Source organism: Manis javanica, chromosome 10, assembly GCF_040802235.1.
Source record: "Manis javanica isolate MJ-LG chromosome 10, MJ_LKY, whole genome shotgun sequence".
NCBI classification, from domain to species: domain Eukaryota; kingdom Metazoa; phylum Chordata; class Mammalia; order Pholidota; family Manidae; genus Manis; species Manis javanica.
In genome coordinates this window covers 9511492-9532447 of record NC_133165.1, presented here as the reverse complement: position 1 = coordinate 9532447, position 20956 = coordinate 9511492, and positions in this window count along the sequence as shown.

Sequence of the window (20956 nt, the reverse complement as noted above, 5' to 3'; positions counted from 1 at the left end):
TCTCACTACAAATCGCCAGTATTTCTTAAGTGAATAATCATCACAGGATATCCATATTAATTACCTACCCAGTGTCTGCTAATATGTACAGATATCCATGGTAATGCCAGTATTTGTATGATTATATATATTGAGGTATTAATGCCCTGGAGATATTAGTACATCCATCTCTTGTTTCTTCATCAAGACCATCAAATATGCTTTTCTGGTTATGCATTCTGAACTATCCAGCACTTTTCAGAAACATAACAATGGAGAAGAAACAATCTGGGATATTTCGTATTATTGATCACGGCTTGTCTTGATCATTGAATTATGTGGGTGAAATCTTGTCAGAGAATTTTTTCTTCTTGTAGTTGACGTGATTCTCTCGGTGCAGGTTCTCAAGTTTTGAATGCCTGATGTGAATGCTTTGATTTCTTTTCAAAGATAGGAAAAATATTTAGCTCTGTGATACACGGATGTAAGCAGAAAATGGAATGATTTTAGGAAATGGGTAATTAAGCTCTATTATTACTTGACAATGAGCTGACCATATATTTATTCTGTCACTAACTTAGGAATGTTTACTATTCTATTTTCCTGAATACACAGATGACACAAATGTAATAGAGCAAGTATAAAGATAGACTTCACACTTTATTCAACTCTGACCTGAAAAGATAAACAAATCACACTCTCCCCAATTCACATCACATTGACGGCAAGAATTTTACATATTTTCTATAATGCATTCTTTTTTTTGATATCGTTAATGTACAATTACATGAACATTATGGTTACTAGACTCCCCCTATTATCAAGTCCCCCCCTACATACCCCATTACAGTCACTGTCCATCAGCATAGTAAGATGCTATAGAATCATTACTTGTCTTCTCTGTATATGCTGCCTTCCCCATCTCCCCATCCAACTACATTATGTGTGCTAATGGTAAAGTCCCATTTTCCCCCTAATCCCTCCCTTCCCACCCATCCTCCCAAGTCTCTTTCCCTTTGGTAACCCTTAGTCCATTTTTGGGTTCTGTGAATCTGCTGCTGTTTTGTTCCTTCAGTTTTTGCTTTGTTCTTATACTCCACAAATGAGTGAAATCATTTGATAATTGTCTTTCTCTGCCTGGCTTATTTCACTGAGCATAATACCCTCTAGCTCCATCCATGTTGTTGCAACTGGTAGGATTTGTTTTCTTCTTATGGCTGAATAATACTCCATTGTGTATATGTGCCACCTCTTCTTTATCCATTCATCTACTGGTGGACACTTAGGTTGCTTCCATTTCTTGGCTATTGTAAATAGTGCTGCGACAAACATAGGGGTGCATATGTCTTTTTAAAACTGGGCTGCTGCATTCTTAGGGTAAATTCCTAAGATTGAAATTCCTGGATCAAATGGTATTTCTATTTTGAGTTTTCTGAAGAACTCCATACTGCTTTCCACAGTGGCTGAACTAGTTTACATTCCCACCAGCAGTGTAGGAGGGTTCCCCTTTTTCCACATCCTTGCCAGCATTTGTTGTTCTTAGACTTTTCGATGCTGGCCATTCTAACGCTGTGATGTGATATCTCATTGTGGTTTTAATTTGCATTTCCCTGATGATGATTAGTGATGCGGAGAATGTTTCATATGTCGTTGGCCATCTGAATTTCTTCTCTGCAGAAGTGTCTGTTCAGATCCTCTGCCCATTTTTTTATTGGATTATTTGCTTCTTGTTTGTTGAGGTGTGTGAGCTCTTTATATATTTTGAATGTTAACTCTTTATCAGATCTGTCATTTACGAATATATTCTCCCATACTGTAGGATGTTTTCTGTTCTACTGATGGTATCCTTTGTGTACAGAAGCTTTTTAGTTTGATATAGTCCCACTTGTTCATTTTTGCTTTTGTTTCCCTTGCACAGGGAGATATGTTCATGACGAAGTTGCTCATGTTTATTTCCAATAGATTTTTGCCTATATTTTTTTCTAAGAGTTTTATGGTTTCATGACTTTCATTCAGGTCTTTGATCCATTTTGAGTTTACTTTTGTGTAGGGGGTGAGACAATAATCCAGTTTCATTCTCTTACATGTAGGTGTCCAGTTTTGCTGACACCAGCTGTTGAAGAGGCTGTCATTTCCCCATTGTATATACATGGCTCTTTTATCATATATTAATTGACCATATATGCTTGGATTTATATCAGTACTCTCTATTCTGTTCCACTGGTCTATGGGTCTGTTCTTGTGCCAGTACCAAATTGTCTTGATTACTGTGGCTTTGTAGTAGAGCTTGAAGTCAGGGAGTATAATTCCCCCTGCTTTATTCTTCCTTCTCAGGATTGCTTTGGCTACTCGGGGTCTTTTGTGGTTCCATTTGAATTTTAAAACTATTTGCTGTAGTTCACTGAAGAATGCTGTAGGTATTTTGATAGGGATTACATTGAATCTGTAGATTGCTTTAGGCAGGATGGCCATTTTGACAATATCAATTCTTTGTAGCCAAGAGCATGGGATGAACTTCCATTTCTCAGTGTCCTTTTTAATTTCTTTTAAGGGTGTCTTGTAGTTTTCAGTGTATAGGTCTTTTACTTCCTTGGTTAGGTTTATTCCTAGGTATTTTATTCTTTTTGATGCAATTGTGAATGGAATTGTTTTCCTGATTTCCCTTTCTGCTAGTTCATCGTTAATGTATAGGAATGCAACAGATTTCTGTGTATTAATTTTGTATCCCGGAACTTTGCTGAATTCAGATATTAGATCTAGTAATTTTGGAGTGGATTCTTTAGGGTTTTTTATGTACACTGTCATGTCATCTGCAAACAGGGACAGCTTGACTTCTTTCTTGCCAATCTGGATGTCTTTTATTTCTTTGTGTTGTCTGACTGCCATGGCTAGCACCTCCAGAACTATGTTCAATAAAAGTGGGGGGAGTGGGCATCCTTGTCTTGTTCCTGATCTCGAAAGAAATGCTGTCAGCTTCTCACTGTTTAGTATGAAGTTAGTTGTGGGTTTGTCATGTATGGCCTTTATTATGTTGAGGTACTTGCCCTCTATACCCATCTTGTTGAGAGTTTTTATCATGAATGGATGTTGAATTTTGTCAAATGCTTTTTCAGCATCTATGGAGATGATCACGTCATTTTTGTCCTTCTTTTTGTTAATGTAGTGCATGATATTGATGGATTTTCCAATGTTGTACCATCCTTGCATCCCCAGGATGAATCCCACTTGATCATGATGGATGATATTTTTTATGTATTTTTGAACTCGGTTTGCTAATATTTTCTTGAGTATTATTGCATCTACATTCAGCAGGGATACTGGTCTGTAATATTCTTTTTTTGTGGTGTCTTTGCCTTGTTTTGGTATTAGAGTGATGTTGGCCTTGTAGAATGAGTTTGGGAGTATTCCCTCCTCTTCTACTTTTTGGAAAATGTTAAGGAGAATGTGTATTAGGTCTTCACTAAATGTTTGATGAAATTCAGCAGTGAAACCATCTGGTCCAGGGGTTTTATTCTTATGTAGTTTTTTGATTACCAGTTCAATTTCTTTGCTGGTAATTGGTCTTTTCAGATTTTCTGTTTCTTCCTGGGTCAGCTTTGGAAGGTTGTGTTTTTCTAGAAAGTTGTTCATTTCTTCTAGGTTATCCAGTTTGTTACAATTTTTCATAGTATTCTCTCATAATTCTTTGTATTTCTGTGGTATCCGTGGTGATTTTTCCTTTCTCATTTCAGATTCTGTTTATGCGTGTAGACTCTCTTTTTTTCTTGATTAGTCTGGCTAGTGGTTTATCTATTTTTTTATTTTGTTGAAGAACCAGTTCCTGCTTTCATTGATTCTTTCTATTGTTTTGTTCTTCTCAATTTTATTTGTTTCTGCTTAAATCTTTATTATGTCCCTCCTTCTACTGACTTTGGGCTGCATTTGTTCTTCCCTTTCTAATTTCAGTAATTTTGAGTTCAAACTGTTCATTTGGGATTGTTCTTCTTTCCTGGGGTATGCCTGTATTGCAATATATTTCCCTCTTAGCAAGGCTTTGGCTGCATGCCACCAATTTTGTGTTGTTGAATTATTTTTGTCATTTGTCTCCATATATGGCTTGATGCCTGTTTTCATTTGGTCATTGATCCATTGATTATTCAGGAGCATGTTATTAACCCTCCATGTGTTTGTGGGCTTTTTCATTTACTTCGTGTAATTTATTTCTAGTTTCATATCTTTATGATCTGAGAAGCTGGTTGGTACAATTTCAATCTTTTTGAATTTACTGAGGCTCTTTTTGTGGCCTAGTCTACGATCTATTCTTGAAAATGTTCCATGTGCCCTTTAGAAGAATGCATCCTGTTGCTTTTGGATGGAGTGTTCTGTAGACATCTGTTAGGTCCATCTGTTCCAGTACGTTGTTCAGTGCCTGTGTCTGTTTACTTATTTTCTGTCTGGTTGATCTGTACTTTGGAGTGAGTGGTGTGTTGAAGTCTCCTAAAATGAATGCATTGCATTCTATTTCCCCCTTTAATTCTGTTAATATTTGTTTCACATATGTAGGTGATCCTGTGTTGGTTGCATAGATATTTACAATAGCTATATCCTCTTGTTGGACTGACCCTTTTATCATTATGTAATGTCCTTGTCTCTTGTGACTTTCTTTGTTTTGAAGTCTATTTTGTCTGATACAAGTACTGCAATTCCTGCTTTTTTCTCCCTGTTAGTTGCATGAAATATCTTTCTCCATCCCTTTTCATGCAGTCTGTATATGTCTTTGGGTTTGAAGTGAGTCTCTTGTAGGCAGCATATAGATGGGTCCTGTTTTTTAATCCATTCAGTGACTCTATGTCTTTTGATTGGTGCATTCAGACCATTTACATTTAGGGTGGTTATCGACAGGTATGTACTTATTGCCATTGCAGGCTTTAGATTCTTGGTTACCAAAGGTTCAAGGTAATTCCCTTATGATCTAAGAGTCTAATTTAACTCACTTTATGTGCTATTACAAACACAATCTAAAGGTTCTTCTTTTGTTTTTTTCCCTCCTTTTTCTTCCCCCTCCATTCTTTGTATGTTATTAATCATATTCTGTGCTCTTTGTCTATCCCTTGGGTGACATCTACTTAGCCTTAGGAATACTTCCATCTATAGGAGTTCCTCCAAAATGCACTGTACAGGTGGTTTGTGGGAGATAAATTCTCCCAACTTTTTCTTATCGGAAAATTGTTTAATCCCTCCTTCAAATTTAAATGATAACCTTGCTGGGTATAGTATTCTTGGTTCAAGCCCCTTCTGCTTCATTGTATTAAATATATCATGCCACTCCCTTCTGGCCTGTAAGGTTTCTGTTAAGAAGTCTGATGATAGCCTAATGGGTTTTCCTTTTATGTGATCTTTTTTCTCTCTCTAGCTGCTTTTAAAAGTCTGTCTTTTTCCTTGATCTTTGCCATTTTAATTATTATATGTCATGATGTTGTCTTCCTTGAGTCCCTTGTGTAGGGAGATCTGTGCATCTCCATGGCCTGAGAGACTATCTCCTTCCCCAGATTGGGGGAGTTTTCATCAATTACCTCCTCAATGACACTTTCTATCCCTTTTTCTCTCTCTTCTTCTTCTGGTACTCCTATAATACAAATATTGTTCCATTTGGATTGGTCACACAGTTCTGTCAATATTTTTTCACTCTTAGAAATTCTTTTTTCTCTTTGTGCCTCAGCTTCTTTATATTCCTCTTCTCTAATTTCTATTCCATTTACTGTCTCTTCTACTACATCTAATCTGTATTTAAATCGCTCCATTTTATGTTTCATATCAGATGTGGAATTTCTTAATGATTGAATCTCCAACTTAAATTCATTCCTGAGTTCTTGAACATTTTTCTATACCTCCATAAGCATGTTTATGATTTTATTTTGAACTCTCTTTCAGGCAGATTGGTGAGTTCAGTATCATTAGGCCCTTTTTCTGGGGTCTGTGAGATTTTGGTGTGAACCATGTTCTTTTGATGTTTCATATTTCTGTGTAGTGCCCATTAGTGCCCAGAAGCTCCAGTCTTGGGAGCTGCTCAGCCCCTAGAGTGTTGCTGGGCATCGTAGGGTTGTGGAGCTGGTGCCTGTGGGGAGGAGAGATCTGTTTCCTGATTCCCGTCTGCAATGCCTGTCTCCAGTATCAGAGCCAGTGGGCCAAGCACACAGCTGTAAGCCTCTGTGCTTTGTGTCTATAGCTGTTGTAGGCTGAACCTCCTTCTGACTGGCCTGATGCCAGTGCAGTGATTGCCGGTATGCAAACTGGTGCCAGCAGGCTAGGAGGAAGGTGCAGCAGGCTGTGTGTCACAATGGGGGGCCTTGGAGCTGAGTAGGCAGCCAGGGGATTGGGGCCCCTGAAGCTCCTCCAAGTCCTTACCAGCCGGGCAGAGCACGCCCAAACAATCTTGTCCAGTTCTCCCTTCCCCCGTGCAGCAAGCTCCATGCAAACCCCACTCCTTCAGCAGCCCTCTCGCTGCTAGGAAGCCTCTCAAATGGCCTGCCTTTCCCTTGTCCCAGAGCAGCTGGTGTGGATCCCCTCCTCCACAAATGGCCGGAATCTTAGTCTCTCAAGCACTCCACCTGTCTGAGCCACCCAACGTCCAGAGCACCACACAGTGTAGTTTCTGCTCCCAAAGCCGACCTCCAGGGCTCATTGTTCAGCAGTTCTAGGCTTCCACCCCCTCCCCTGCTCCATTTCTCTTCCTCCCATCTGTGAGCTGGGGTTGGGGAAGGGCCTGGGTCGCGCTGGATTAAGGCTTTCGTACGTTACCCTGTGTTCGTGAGGTCTGCTCTGTTCATGAGGTCTGCATGCAGTCTGGTTCAGCCTTCTTTCTTGTTGCTGTTTTAGGTTTAGTTGTAGCAATTAACTATATTTTCATACTATTTGTGGTCTTGGGAGAAATTCTCCATCTCACCTCTCACACCACCATCTTGAATCTCATCTATAATGTATTCTTGAAATAAAACTATCACCATCTTTATTTTTAGCAATAACAGATGAAAATTCTCCCAAAGATTTAGAATTAGAATGTTCCACCAAGCTTACATTTATGTAAAAAGAAAAAATAAATTAAAATCTAAATAACATATTTTCAGTTCTTTAAAAAGCTGATGGAGAAGACTTCCTATGATAATTAGCCAGATGTAATTATAACACTTTATGTGAAACTCAACAAAAAACAAAAATAAAAACAGCATTTTCAGTTAAATAAGAAAAGCAGCTACAAATTTAAAACACAAGCTAAAAAAAAATATTTCCCAAACACTGAGCATTTTGGAGCAAATGGGGGGAGGATGTAACTTCCACACACACTGGGGAAGAATAGTCAAATAAATGGTGCAGCTCTTAAAGTCCCAGCATCATTTACTTAGACTGGTAAGACTTGTGGGCATGGGCCAGGGACAGGAGGAATAAACAATGGGGATGCAGTTCCACATTTCAGAATAGCAGAGAGCCATTCAGGAAGTCTGTGCACTTGGAAAGAGAAACAAGAAATAAAAACAGAAAGAAGGAAAAGGCAAAATAGTTATTGTTTGCAGTAGATGCGACTTATGTTTAGAAAACACCAGAGAAATGAAAAAAAAACAAACTACGAGAACAATGAAAAAAAGTGAATCAAGAGACTGACTACAAAATCAAAATATAAGAGTAACAGCTTTTATCATATATAAACCAAGTAAGTTTGAAAATTTGATGGGTAAATAGTTCTTATTTTCAGTAGGAATAGCAAAAGAAGATAAAACATTGAGGAAGAAACTTAGCAAGAATTACATAGGGCTTATACAAAGAAAACTTTAAAACCCTACAGAGTCACATTAAAAAGCCTGGAGTAAATGGATATACATAATGTGTCTGGGAAAACCAAAATTGCACACCATTATGATGCCAATTCTCTCTAATCTACTGAATCAATGTGACCTGAAAGAAGTTGAAAGTAAAATTTTAACTTTGATCTGTTAAAATAAACAGGCAGAACTAGTGAAGAAAATTGAGAAAATTGGAGTGTTACAAAATATTAAAATACAATAGAGTTGCATAAATTAGAGTAGCTTGTTATGAGTGAAGTAATACACCCACGGCTCTCAAATCATGCAGAAGAATCACTTAGGATGCATATTAATTCTGAAATTTCCCAATGGGTAAAACACTGAAAATTCTGATTTTCTACGTCAGGACTAGAGCATGGAGAGAGCGTTTTTTATAATAAGATTCCCAGATGATTGTAACACAAGTACAAATATCCTTCCCCTAACTAATCTCCCAGTTTAGGGAATTCACTTTTCACTCTGAAATGTACCTGATGCCCTCTAAATACTGAAAACACAGCCAATGGGCAACACTCTATTACATTCACGAAATCTGTTTCCACGGTTGAGTCAATTATTCTTTCTCAGAACTAAAACTAAAAACTCAGAACTGTTTATGCCTATTTACAGCAAATAATTACCTAATTTAATATTATGTAAGCCCATGAAATGTGTTCTTAAAGAAAAAGGTTGTTGCTATGAAAATTAAGTTAAATGTTTTAGAAAACTACAATAAAGAAATCTTTTGAACTAGTGTGGATAAGAAAAGTCTTAACAGATTAGGACACAAATCGTAAAAAGGATTCTCACTCAGATTGCTTATGTCTTTCAAGATCTTGCCCAAACTGCCCCAATATTGATGATACAAAAATTAACAGAACCATAGTCATAGAAAATGCCTGAGATCTAATTCAAGAGATTGGCAAATTGCATTTGTAAGTTTTATATTAAAACATTTAGACTATTGTGGGGTTTTTTTACGCTTCTCTGGTTTAACCAGTTTTTTTGATTAACAGAAAACACTATTTCCAATCATGTTGGCTAAACAGACATCTTCTCTAAAGAAAAAAAGCACAATTTGAAAAACAGTATAATAGACAAATAGATCAATGAAACAATAGTGTTCACAGATGAACCAGTTAAATAGGAAATTTGGGAAATAATATATTTCTAAATAGATGGGGGAAAGAGAGAAATCAATAAAGGGTGCTGAGAAAATCAACCAGTCACTCTGAAAACTATTATATAGCTGGATCAATTTTTTTGTATTCTTACCAAAAAATACATTTGAAAAGAAAAACAATTAAGGTCAGAACTGTAGGGGAAAAAATCACTAAATATTTTAGTATAATTGTAAGGAGGAAGATGGTTTCAGCATGACATTAAATGTAAGCCATAACGGTTTTAAAAACAAGACAACAGGCCCAAAACGGAGTTGTTTGTTCTAAACCCCGTATCACCTAACGGAAACTTTATTACAGTTTCTCCCAGAAGTGCAATTTTAAACCAGTTAGGAATCACCTGAGCCGTGCTAGTTAAGTGATCTGCCTGCCAGACCCCTGCCGTTCCCTAAAGGAAAGTAACCTTACAATAACCAGCTCCCCCTCACCCCGTTTTCTGCTTATTCTAACTCCTTGTTTCCCTGCCTTCAGCCTCTGAACGTCTCAGGTTGTACAGCTCGTCTAGGCGCCTTGCAGTTGGATTAGACGCGGCCCGACTCAAAACCACTGTCGCTCAAATAAACTCTCAAAAATTTTAACATGCCTCAGTTTATGTTTTCATAGTAACCGTGGGGCAGGGAGACTTCAGAGGTGCCCCGACGACCCGCGGGAGCGACGAGCCTGCGCACGGGGTACCTGGTGGGCGCGGGACTCGCGGTTTCCGCGCTCGCGGACGGCTTCCTCCCTCGCCGCCGGCAGGGCGAGCCCAGGGCCCTCCGGGCTCCTCCGCAGCTTCTGCCGTCGGGATTTCGGTAGGCAGGTCAGGGTTCATTCGGGCATGTCTGTTTCCAGACTGGATGGGAAACGGGCAGAGCCGGCCTGGGTCCGACTTACAGACCCGACCGCGTCCCGGCTGGGCTGGGTTAGAAACCAGACCTGGTCTGGGCTCATTCTGGGTCCGACTTCAGCTGAACCGGGTGCAGTGAGAGGCCTCAGGTGGTTAAAATTCTGTTGCAAGGCGGCAGTAGCAGGTTAACCTTATCAGCGATAATCTTGAATTCGAGTGGCCGTGTTAGGAGGCGGCTAGGCAGACAGAGGCAGGAGAAGGGGGCCAGGCTGTCACCGAGGAAGACGACCCCCTGGCCAGCCGCTAAGCCCTCCACAGGTCCCAGTTCCACGTCAAGGCCACCTGACTTGGCTCGGGGGCTCCCGTGACTACAGGGCACACCCAGGGTCCGAAGACCTAGCATCCCCACCTCATTAAACTAACATTAGCCCTGCGGCTCTGGCCCACCTGTGGGCTTCGCTTGGGTACTTCCAGCTGAGGTGCCTGCGCGCTGAGAAAAAGTTGATACAACCCAGAGCTGTCAATCAACTTGTCGGTCAAAGGACGTTAAGAAGCAGGGCAGGACTTCCTGCCTCTTAAGAAAAAATAAAAACCAATCTAACCCTAATAGCCGGGTTTGTTCAGATTTCCCCACAATCGTCTCTATGGTCTGGAGAGAGTATTTTTCGCCTCACTGCATTTTCTTGCTTTCTGGGCTCTTGACTGAATTACTTCCTTCAAGAAGACAAGAAGTCGAGAAACAACGCATTCCACCGGTAAGAGATACAGTGGAGAACTTTCAACCTGGATAAGCGTATCTATATCCAAGGTGTCCTAGAGAAAAAGGGATCTCAGCCAAGTATCTGCATCTTTTTCTGTCCAAAAAAATCACATTTCACAGAGATTTTGGAAATTATTTAAATGACTTTGGGAAAGGACGTAAGACGCAGGGACTCACTGGGACACTGCACCTGCTCCGGAGCCTACAGCCAGCATCCTGGGAAAACTGGCAGAAGTCGGCACAGGGTAAGAATTCTTACCAAAGTCAGCTCTCCTAGATTTCTATCTGTCGTACCTGGTCCAGAGAGGAAGGTACAATTTCACGTTGCTCTTCCTGTCCAAATTCAGATTGGCAGGCAGAAAACATTTCTTAACAATTAGATGTTTGAATTGTGACTCTTGAATTTGTTTTCTAGTAATCTGCTGTGAATCTTTTATCTCCTGGGGACAGCTATTGCCTGGTATTTGTCTCCTTTTGTGTCCTGAGAACTTTGCTTGGCAACCGTCAGATTGGTGGCCCCAAAAACAGGCTGAACAGAAATGTGTGTTGTACTGCATTTGCAGCCGGGACCCTACAAACATTCCCTCTCCAGGATTCTGTTAATGTGCATACAAGTAGAGGATTCTCTAATGCCTACTTATTCATGAACTCAGAATTGAAGCAAGGCTGCTGCTTCCTTTTTTTGACTTTCCTGTATTCAGTTGTTCGTTGGAGTTAAGTTTTCCATTGGTGTTCTATTTATTAGAATTAGACAACATGTGTTAATATATTTATTGATGTTTATAAAACAGCACTAACACTGACAGACAGGATTGACCTCAAAAAGCTGAGTTTTAGGTTGACCTGCAGAAAATTTAAGGATTATTAGAGGGGTCAAAAGTCAGGAGTCCTTTGGAAAAGATGAGAAGTCAGAAGGATGTCTAAAGATTCTGGGTTGGCCACTGAAAAATCTAATGGCCTAAATGAAAGTATTGCATCCTTGTTAAGTATCAATTCACTAATCAAGACTTCACTGATTGAAAGCTATTCTAAAGAATGTTTTGGAAAAAGCGTAGTATTACATTTTTTATTTTTTATTTTCTTATATTTTCTACTGTTATTTAACTTTTGCAGCAACATGAGAAATAAACTGAAACACTTTTTGGTGATATCTAACTCAGAAATATTAATATTTGACAACTTAGAAGAAATTTAACATATATTAGTATAAAACTATTGAATTTGTAAATGGGAATTATATCTTTTACTTAATATTATCAAGATTAACATGAAAATCTTCATATACACTCCCAGAATGACTTTTAGGAAATTCCAAAATATGGTATATAGTAAGTTGACCAATCAGCTGTTAAGGGAAGCTTGCTTGAATTTTTTTTTTAAACAATTGGCAACTAGCTTTGACATAATATTGGGAATCCCTGGTTGGCGAGGCTCTAGGAATGAAGATAGGCATACTTCATTTGTACTGCCCAAAAAGGCTGAAAGTTCTAGAACTTTCCAACACTCACTGGGCAGGGACTACAGATAATTATCTGGTGGAACCTGACAGGACTATTTAATAAGTTAGGATCCAGGGGTATATCCCAAAGTCATTTAAATAATTTCCAAGATCTCTGTGAAATGTGACTTACTGGACAGAAAAAAAGATGCAAGTACATTGAAAAGTACCAGAAATTTCATTGAGTCTGGGAGTTCTCCTAAGAACAGTTTTTCTGTCTTTCAGGAAATAAATTAGCCCTTTTCTAATGTCTCAATAAACTTCCCTTCTCCTAAAGTCTCAGAGGATGCATGAGGCAACATCACTGAAAGCCTCTTTGGGATTTTCCTAATGATGATTCACTCTGAGCAGAAACTCTGCATTCTTATTACGTAGCATTTCTTATCATGGCATAGGTTTGCATTTGTCCAGTAACCAATGGGAACTGGTTTCTCTCTATGGTATGCCTTAGTGGCAACATATATAAGAATTACCTAGGGAAAAATGTAGTGCTACATCCAGCATGAGGGAATACTTCTTCATACTAAAACAAAATATATATTTCTCTCTGCATTTTTGACAATTTAATAAACATTTACTTGGGGAAAAATACCCAACTATCATCACCAATAATATACACATATATATATATACAAATGCTATTCCTCCCTTACACGCATGCACACACACTTACACACAAACAAGCAAAATACATTTTCAAGGCTTATCATGTGTCCAACATGACACTAGTCTCTGGAGGTACAGAACTGACAGGCGTAGACTACTCCACCGGGAGTCATTCTGAAGTCTGGGCAGGCCACAAAGTTCTAGTGCTGTGAGAAGAGAGGCCATTCTCAATACACGATGATGATTGTCGGTTATATGGAGCTCCTGCCCTCCCCTTCATTTCATGGAGGGAAGAAGTTGAAGCCAAAAGTAGACCCCTAAAAAGGTTTTTTTTTTTTCTAAAAAAAAACAAATCTGTTTAATATTGGAGCCAAACCCTACTAAACTTTACTAAACTGTTGGCTCTAGTACACCAGGGGAAACATAACTTTAGGGGCTTAGAGAAATCTCCTCTCACCTGCCCAGAGTACAGAAGGATGTTCATGCATTATGATCATGTTCCAGAGAAATCCGCTCTGCTAGGGGGAGGGAGTAGGGTTCGTTGTGAGAATACAGTGTGGTGCGCAGTAACAACATCTAAGAGAAGTAATAGTCACGGATAACATGAAAGGGCTGCTGAGCTCAGGAAAGGAAGCAAGCTGTGGATACCAGTAGTAGACTAGGACGTGTCCTTGAGTAAACATGAGAATCCTCCCAGCATGCAGTGAGGGTTAAAAATGGTGATATATAGCTTGGAATCTATAAAATGTGGTCCTATGCTGCAAAGTAAAGCTATATGTATCTATAAGGCATCATAAATAGAGATGTGCATATACATAGATGTACATAAATAGAGATGGTATATCTTAAGAGTGGTTAACACTGGATGGTTAGGTATGTGCAATTTTAATATTCTTTCTATAATTTTGTTTTCCAGCTTCCCTATGATTGAGACATATGCTTTATAATATGCAGTGCTTTATAATATAAAAAGTTAATGTTAAGATGATCTTTATCTTTACTCTCATTTGTTAGAAAAATTGTGAAAAACAATAGGTGCATTATCAAAATTCCCTGGATAGAATCCAGAAATAACTTCAGAAATTCCAAAGTTACTAAATTTTCTTATTTGAATTATCACTTTATTGTGTAAGGTGCATTGTTATGTCCAGCATTGCCTTAAGGGCATAGAATACAAGTCCATAAAAGCTTGTATCTTATTGTTGCTAGAGCACATAATTACCTACAATTCAACTTACTATTTTTGAAAAAAAAACTGGTAATTCTTTCAAGAATAAAATTATTAAAGTTTCATTTTAAATCAGACTATTGTATAAGATTATATATATAACTTCTTCTCTAGTGATTTTTATGTTTTATTTACCATCCAGATGCAACAGAGAAAAAAACTTTTTTAATAAAAATTCTAGGCTACATAAAAATATTGCTAACATAACATTTATTCTCCATTTAAATAGCAATGCAGGCACACTGCAGAGGAAATATTTCTATATGGCACACATAAACACCGTGGTTATTGATCCCTTAAGGGTTTCTGTGCTGTATAATGTTTGAAGACTAGGACAATATTTCTATAGCATTTTCTACATTATTACTTTGTTTCCTATTATGATTTTTTTTTCATTTTCACTTTAAATGATGGGTCTCCACTACTACTTTTTGTTTCATATACTACTCTTAACCACTATCAGAGTTGCTGAATACCTTTGGTTAGTGTGTTCGATCTACCCTTTGAACCTAGAAAACTGATTTTTAATGAGAACCAAAGATAGATATATATGATGTATATGTGTATACACACATATATGTATATGTGTATATATGCTCATGTATATACATGTATACACACACATATATCTATATACACAAACATACATACATACATATAGGCCATTATGGGATTTATGCTTGAAAAATAAAACAAATGATAGCAGACTGAATCCTGGGTATGAAAAGAGGTGACTGAGACAGAAAGGGGTTTGCCCAGAGAGAATCAGTGTCAAATTCAGAAAAAACAAGGTTGTTTTTTGTTCCCTATCTCCCCTCCATTTATATATATATCTCTGTTAATATAATATTTCCTACTGTGGCCCTCAGAAGCTTAATCCCTAGAAATACTAGCAAGGAAAAAAAAAACATTATGGTCAAGAAATGTGGGGGAGCGTGACCTAGTGTACTGCTTTCTACAAGAATCACAGAGTACATTAGAATACTACAGGTTCTGAAGTCCTGTGATGAATGATCCTGTCCAATTTTTCCCAAAACTATATTGCAATAAAAATGTGTTTAAGGTGATATTCAGCAGCACCCATAAAAACACATTCTGCAGGTCCTGTCTTTCATCATCAGACTTACCTTTTAAACATTAAATACAAGAGTATTCTCATTTTCAGGATTGTGTGTTTCTGAGTTTTCTTCCCACTCAGTTTTCAATTCTTTTCATCTTTCCCATATTTCTTATTCCTCCATTTGCTCACACCTTAACCTTTCTTTCATTTAGTCATGTTTGTTTAAAACACCTACACTATTTATTAAGTCTCTTTAACTTTCTCATTCCCCTTCATTCTTCTCTGTTATTAATGGCCTTTTATAGAACTGAGCATTTTCATATATTCTTCCTTCTGTTTCAGTTATTTTTCCTCAACTTCTGGACTTTGCAAATTCCTACTTATCCCCCTCCCAACAAGTACACAGATAAACACAGGATGTGGTATATTCACTGTGTGCTACCTGGTCTGGCCTTGCATTTATCTCATACTCCACGCTCTGAGAGGTAGAAACCATGTCTGTCCTTCTCAATGGAACACCTTCACAATGTACCATAGGCACGGAGTATCTACACATTGTTTAACTGTTGAGTGAATAAATGAATGAATGGCTTATGCCACTAACAGGACTGTATTCTTCAAAGATTCTTGAACATGTTTATACAAAGAGTATATAGGAAATATTTCATTGTTTGAATGCAGTTGCTGTTGTAAAGGCTTTCATAGTTGAGCTGATCAGTATTTTCCATGAAGGAACAGTAATTTGAGACCTCTAATTCCACGGAGACAGGTAACAATACTCTGTAGTTTGGATTTGACAAAACTCTTTATATATATTAATCTGAACCAATTAATTTTTGAGAATTGACTTTGTACTGCTTGGCATACCTACTCAGAACAGTGAAAACATCCAAACCTGTTTCTGTGTAAAAAAGAAATGTTTTACTTGTTTATACAGAATACCAGGCTCCCAAAAATCCAAAACAGAGATAAATTTAAAACCATTTACATATGAATGATAAATGTATGGTTATTAACTGTATTATATGCTTGATTTATTTAAAATAACAAACATGATATAAGGATCAAAATAAGCCTATTTACTAAAAGCAGATTGCATTTCATTGCAATGCAGCATAAAAGAAATTTAAACACACAGAAGAATGATAAAACAAAAAAACCTTCATAAAATGCATTACTTCATTCCAAGAAAATATTAAATATTTATTGTGGCCTGATAGGTTGATTCATTTGGGTAATCAATAATTAATCACTCTGAAAGCTTCAGATCCTTTATAAATATCAAAGACTCTTAATAATTGCTTTACAAACCCTAAGTGGCATAGAATGTACAGACTTCATATATCAAGGGGAATGAATGCAAGTTAGATGAGTACTTTAAAATGAATAAACTAAATCCCAAATGCTCATATTTTGAAATGTTTGCTCTTACAAAAGAGATCAGTATGATGACAGGGAGGTAAAAATAATACCATCTCTAGCCACAGATAAAACATATGTATGAACAAAAATGCCAACAGAGCAAACTCACTGCCAGTTCTTTTGAAATTAAATATGCATCCAACTCACAATTAGTCTGCATAGAGGAAGAAATAACTTACACAAGTGAGATTTACAGGTTAGCACTTCAGCCGTTTGTATTAGCTCTATTCTTCAACTACAAACCATGAGAAATGTTAGAATTAGTCATATTGAATTTCAACTCCTTTATATGCTCGTCCTTCAGTTATAATAACCATAACTTTGAGGATTATGATGATGATTGATAATCAGCTTCACAATTATTGGGTGTGCACAGTAACCTACACCAAGACTGTACCCATGCAATCTCATAATTCTCTTAATGATTTACGGGTGGATGTTATAGCAAAACCTCACCATAGTGAAACGTGATGTATAAAAATTTCAGCTACAATACAAGAAGTAAGGTTATTGCAAGTACAATTAAATGACTAGGTTGACCCTGTACAAGACATGGGTGAGGGGTGAGAGGAAGAGGTGAGATGCAAGTTGCAGCCATCCGAACCCCAACTGTGCTTATATCACCTTGTGACATTTGTCAATGGCTTAGACTCCTAGGTCATAGGCAGTTCCAGGAATCTTTCCATGCCCATTTGGCCAAAGAGATATGGAGCGATAGGGCTGAGAAAATTCTAGGGTCTTGGAGACTCACTCGCCTTCTCCCCTATTCCTGGAATAGGCTAGCCTGTCACCTAGACTTTTGTTCCCATCCACATCTCATCATGGCTACCCTCTATACTATTTACATGTATTACATGGGTTATATATACCCATTATACTATTTACATGATAGTATAATGAATAGAAGCTAGTCAGGGAAGAACCCAATGCTAATTGCATTATCTGAATGTGTATAATCATCAGGTATTACAATTTTATCAAGCCTGCTATAAGGAAATATGAAACTGAAACGTAAAGATGTTAAGGAACTTGACTTAACAATCAATCCTAGGCTTTTCTTTGAAAGTAACAGTAATCAACACCAGTTGACAACACACAAAAAGTTGGAAACTAGCTTATTATAAATATTCAGGTATTGTCTCTTGACACTCAAAGTCAGAATATAATCAGGAATGAGCTGCACACGGTGACGGAGTACCATAGGGGGCACAGCAATGCCTCAGTCCCTGTTTCTTCTACATTCTCTCTGCATTACATCGTTGTTACAAACCAGCTAGCTTTGCTTCCATCCTTGTGGCAGGTAGACATCATCAGCTTCCAAATATTATTTTGTCCATTTAAGATATCAGACCGAATAAAATTAAAATCTTCAAGAAGGAATTTATTAAGTATCTCTTGGATTCCAGTTATTTTTCTGGTGCTAGTGACACAAAAATAAACAAGATATGATTCTTGCTATTGAGGAAGCTATACTTTAGAAGAAAATGAATATGTATAAGCAAATAATATTTACATGATATGAGAAATACTAAAACTAAAGTGCTTTGTGTTTCCTTTCTTCTTTCTTCCCCCTACAATCAATCTACTGCATAGCAGCCTCACAGCTTACCAACCTGATCATGGAATTCCCCAGCTTAAACCATCCATAAATTTCTCAAGCATTTCTAATAAAATTCAAACTCATGACCATAGACTAAACTTCCCACAAGAAATATCCCTGCTTATGTTTCCAATTTAATCTCCTACGAGTCTATCCCTTGCTCCTGCCACAAGCCAAGCCCATCCCTACAACAGAAGGCATATGCCCTTATTAATACCTCTGCAAGGAAGATACCAACCCTAGTCCTTGGTTCATTTCTTCCTATAATTCATTTCCTGTAAAATGTCCCCTCCTCTGATAGGCCTTTCAAAACTAGGATATAAGAAAGCACCCCCTCTTTAGTTACTTTTTATTACCTTGACCTATTTTATTTTCTCCTGGGCATTTATCACTTAAGTTTATATTTGTTTAATGTCCATGACTCCCACAGAGTCAGTTCAGTAAGAGCAGGGATCTTATCTGTTCTTTTCACTACTTCGTGCCCCAGAGTGCAGAACAGCTCCTGGCATATCACAAGCAATCCATGCAATTCTTAGTGAAAAGAGTGAGTGAATGTACAGGGTATGGGGCAGGCACAGAGGAAGGGGCCTTGGACAAACAGATTCGTGAGACTACTTAGGAGGGCAATTGCCTTAAGTCTTCCATAGTCAAATTTTCAGACGTATCCAATACTGTCTCTTGTGATACAGTTTCTAGACCTTACCAGCCTCAAAAGCCAAATGGTTGTCTATTTGACAGATTGCAGTTGCAAGCCTCTCTCTTAAATATGACTCAAAACTTACTGCAAAAATCCTAAAAGAGTCTGTGCAGCACAGAGAATAGTCAGATATGTACCTCTTATGATATGTTCCTTGCATTTCTATTGGTCTAAACTAAGAAGAGGCTAATTCTTTTTTTTTTCAATATTGAAAAATTAACTTTATTTCAATGCACTAGTAATGAAAAATTCAAAAATTCAAATAAAACAATTCCATTTGTGAAAGCATCAAAATGAACAAAATGTTTAGGAATAAATTTAACAAAAGAGGTATAAGACTTGATCACTAAAAAATACAAGACATTATTGAAAGAAATTAAACAAGACCTAAATAAATGGAAAAACCTTCTGTTTTCATGGATTAGAAGGTTTAATAATGTTAATTGGAAATAATCTCAAATTGATCTATATGTTCAATAAAATAGAAGAGGCTAATTCTTAAGTAGCATATGCCAACACAAAATATTATTGTTTCAAATTCAGGTTATAGTAGATTAAAACATGCAGTCCCCTTGCTGAAGCTAAGGCTCATTCTATATGACAGATCATATCTATACCAAAATACCAGTATTTACTTCCCCCTTAAATTGCATTTTTGTTGTCTCAGCTTTGTATTCTAGGACTTTTGTATTCTAAACTATTGAGATCATTTTTCCCTTTTTATTGAGATATAATTGATATATAACTGAATCGGTTTTAGGAACACAACCTAATGATTTACTATATGTATATACTGCAAAATGATTTCCACAATAAGGTTAGTTAACATCCATCACTTCACACAGTTACAAATGTTTTTGTTTTTTTCTTCTGATGGGCACTTTTAAGATCTACTCTCAGCAACTTTCAAATACACAATGCAACTACAATCTTGGTGCTATACATTACATCCCCAGGACGCAGAAGAACTGGAAGTTGCCCTATTTGACCACCTTTACCTATTTCAATTGAGATCATTTTGAATGTTCATTTTAATACCTATCATATCAGTTACCTCAGCTAGCTTTTTGTCAGCAATAAACTCTAATAGCATAGTTTTCTTTCACCATCTAAGTTAATTGAGTAAAATGTGGATGGCTAATCAATATTTCTCTACTCCTAAACCTGCTAAACACGATGCAAATTGATTATTTGATTAGACTACTATGTCTGTTTTCTACAATGATAATGAAAGAGATATTATCATATTCCTCACATATCAGTAGTTTCAATTTTTGAATCAAGTTTTTTTCTCTGCTTTTTTTTAAGGTGAAGGTTTCATAATTGTTAGAAAATACAGAAACCAAGCAAAATTGAGGCAACTGTCTTAACATAAACAATAATAGATTTTAGTTCTTGAAAGTGTCTTTCCTATAATATACATTAAAAAAATAACTCATTTTTACCCAAGCATTTATTTTTAAATGTTAACACTTCAAATTTAGATGCTAATTTTAAATCCTTTACATATTATGCTATGCAAGTGAAAATAAAGATTTTTAAAATTTTAAACAAAATGCAGAAGAAATTATTTAAATCACAAGTGACTATACTACTTGTTATTAGTAAATATGAAAATCTGAAATAAGTTGATAACTTTCTGGCAAAATATCACTTACTGAAACTGACAATAAACGTAGACAGCAGTATAAGGTAATATCCTACTTAAGCTATTGGCCAATGCATAGAGATAAAGGAAGAAAATTAAAGATATTAGAAAATTAAAAATAGGAAAAGATGAAAATATAACTACTTGCAGCTGAAATTATTGTGTACTTGGAAACCAAAAAGAATTCATTATAAAAGTTCAACAGAAATAAGAGAATGTAGTTTAGTACCTGGGTATTCAGAAAGCAATTGCTTCTGTTATATATCAAATAACCATTAGGAAGCAAAGCTTTAAAGGAGGCAAAGATCGCCAGTAGAATAATAGTAAGATGATAAAATACCTAGGAATAAACTTAACAAAACTTACACAAGCCCTATGTGAGAAAAAGTCCACAAAAGTAGATTTAAACAAAAGTAAGTTTTCCCATATTTGTAAATAGAAACACCTGACTTCATAATGACAATTTTTCCTTAAGTTTATAAATGTAATATGATCCCAGTAACAGCAGCAGTACTATGACACTCTACAACTTAAAGTTTATATAGAAAAAAATAGAAGCGAGAATAGAAAGTTTGAAAAGAGGAGAGTAAAAGGTGAGAACAGTCCTACTGGGTATTAAAATATAAAGCCTCAAAAC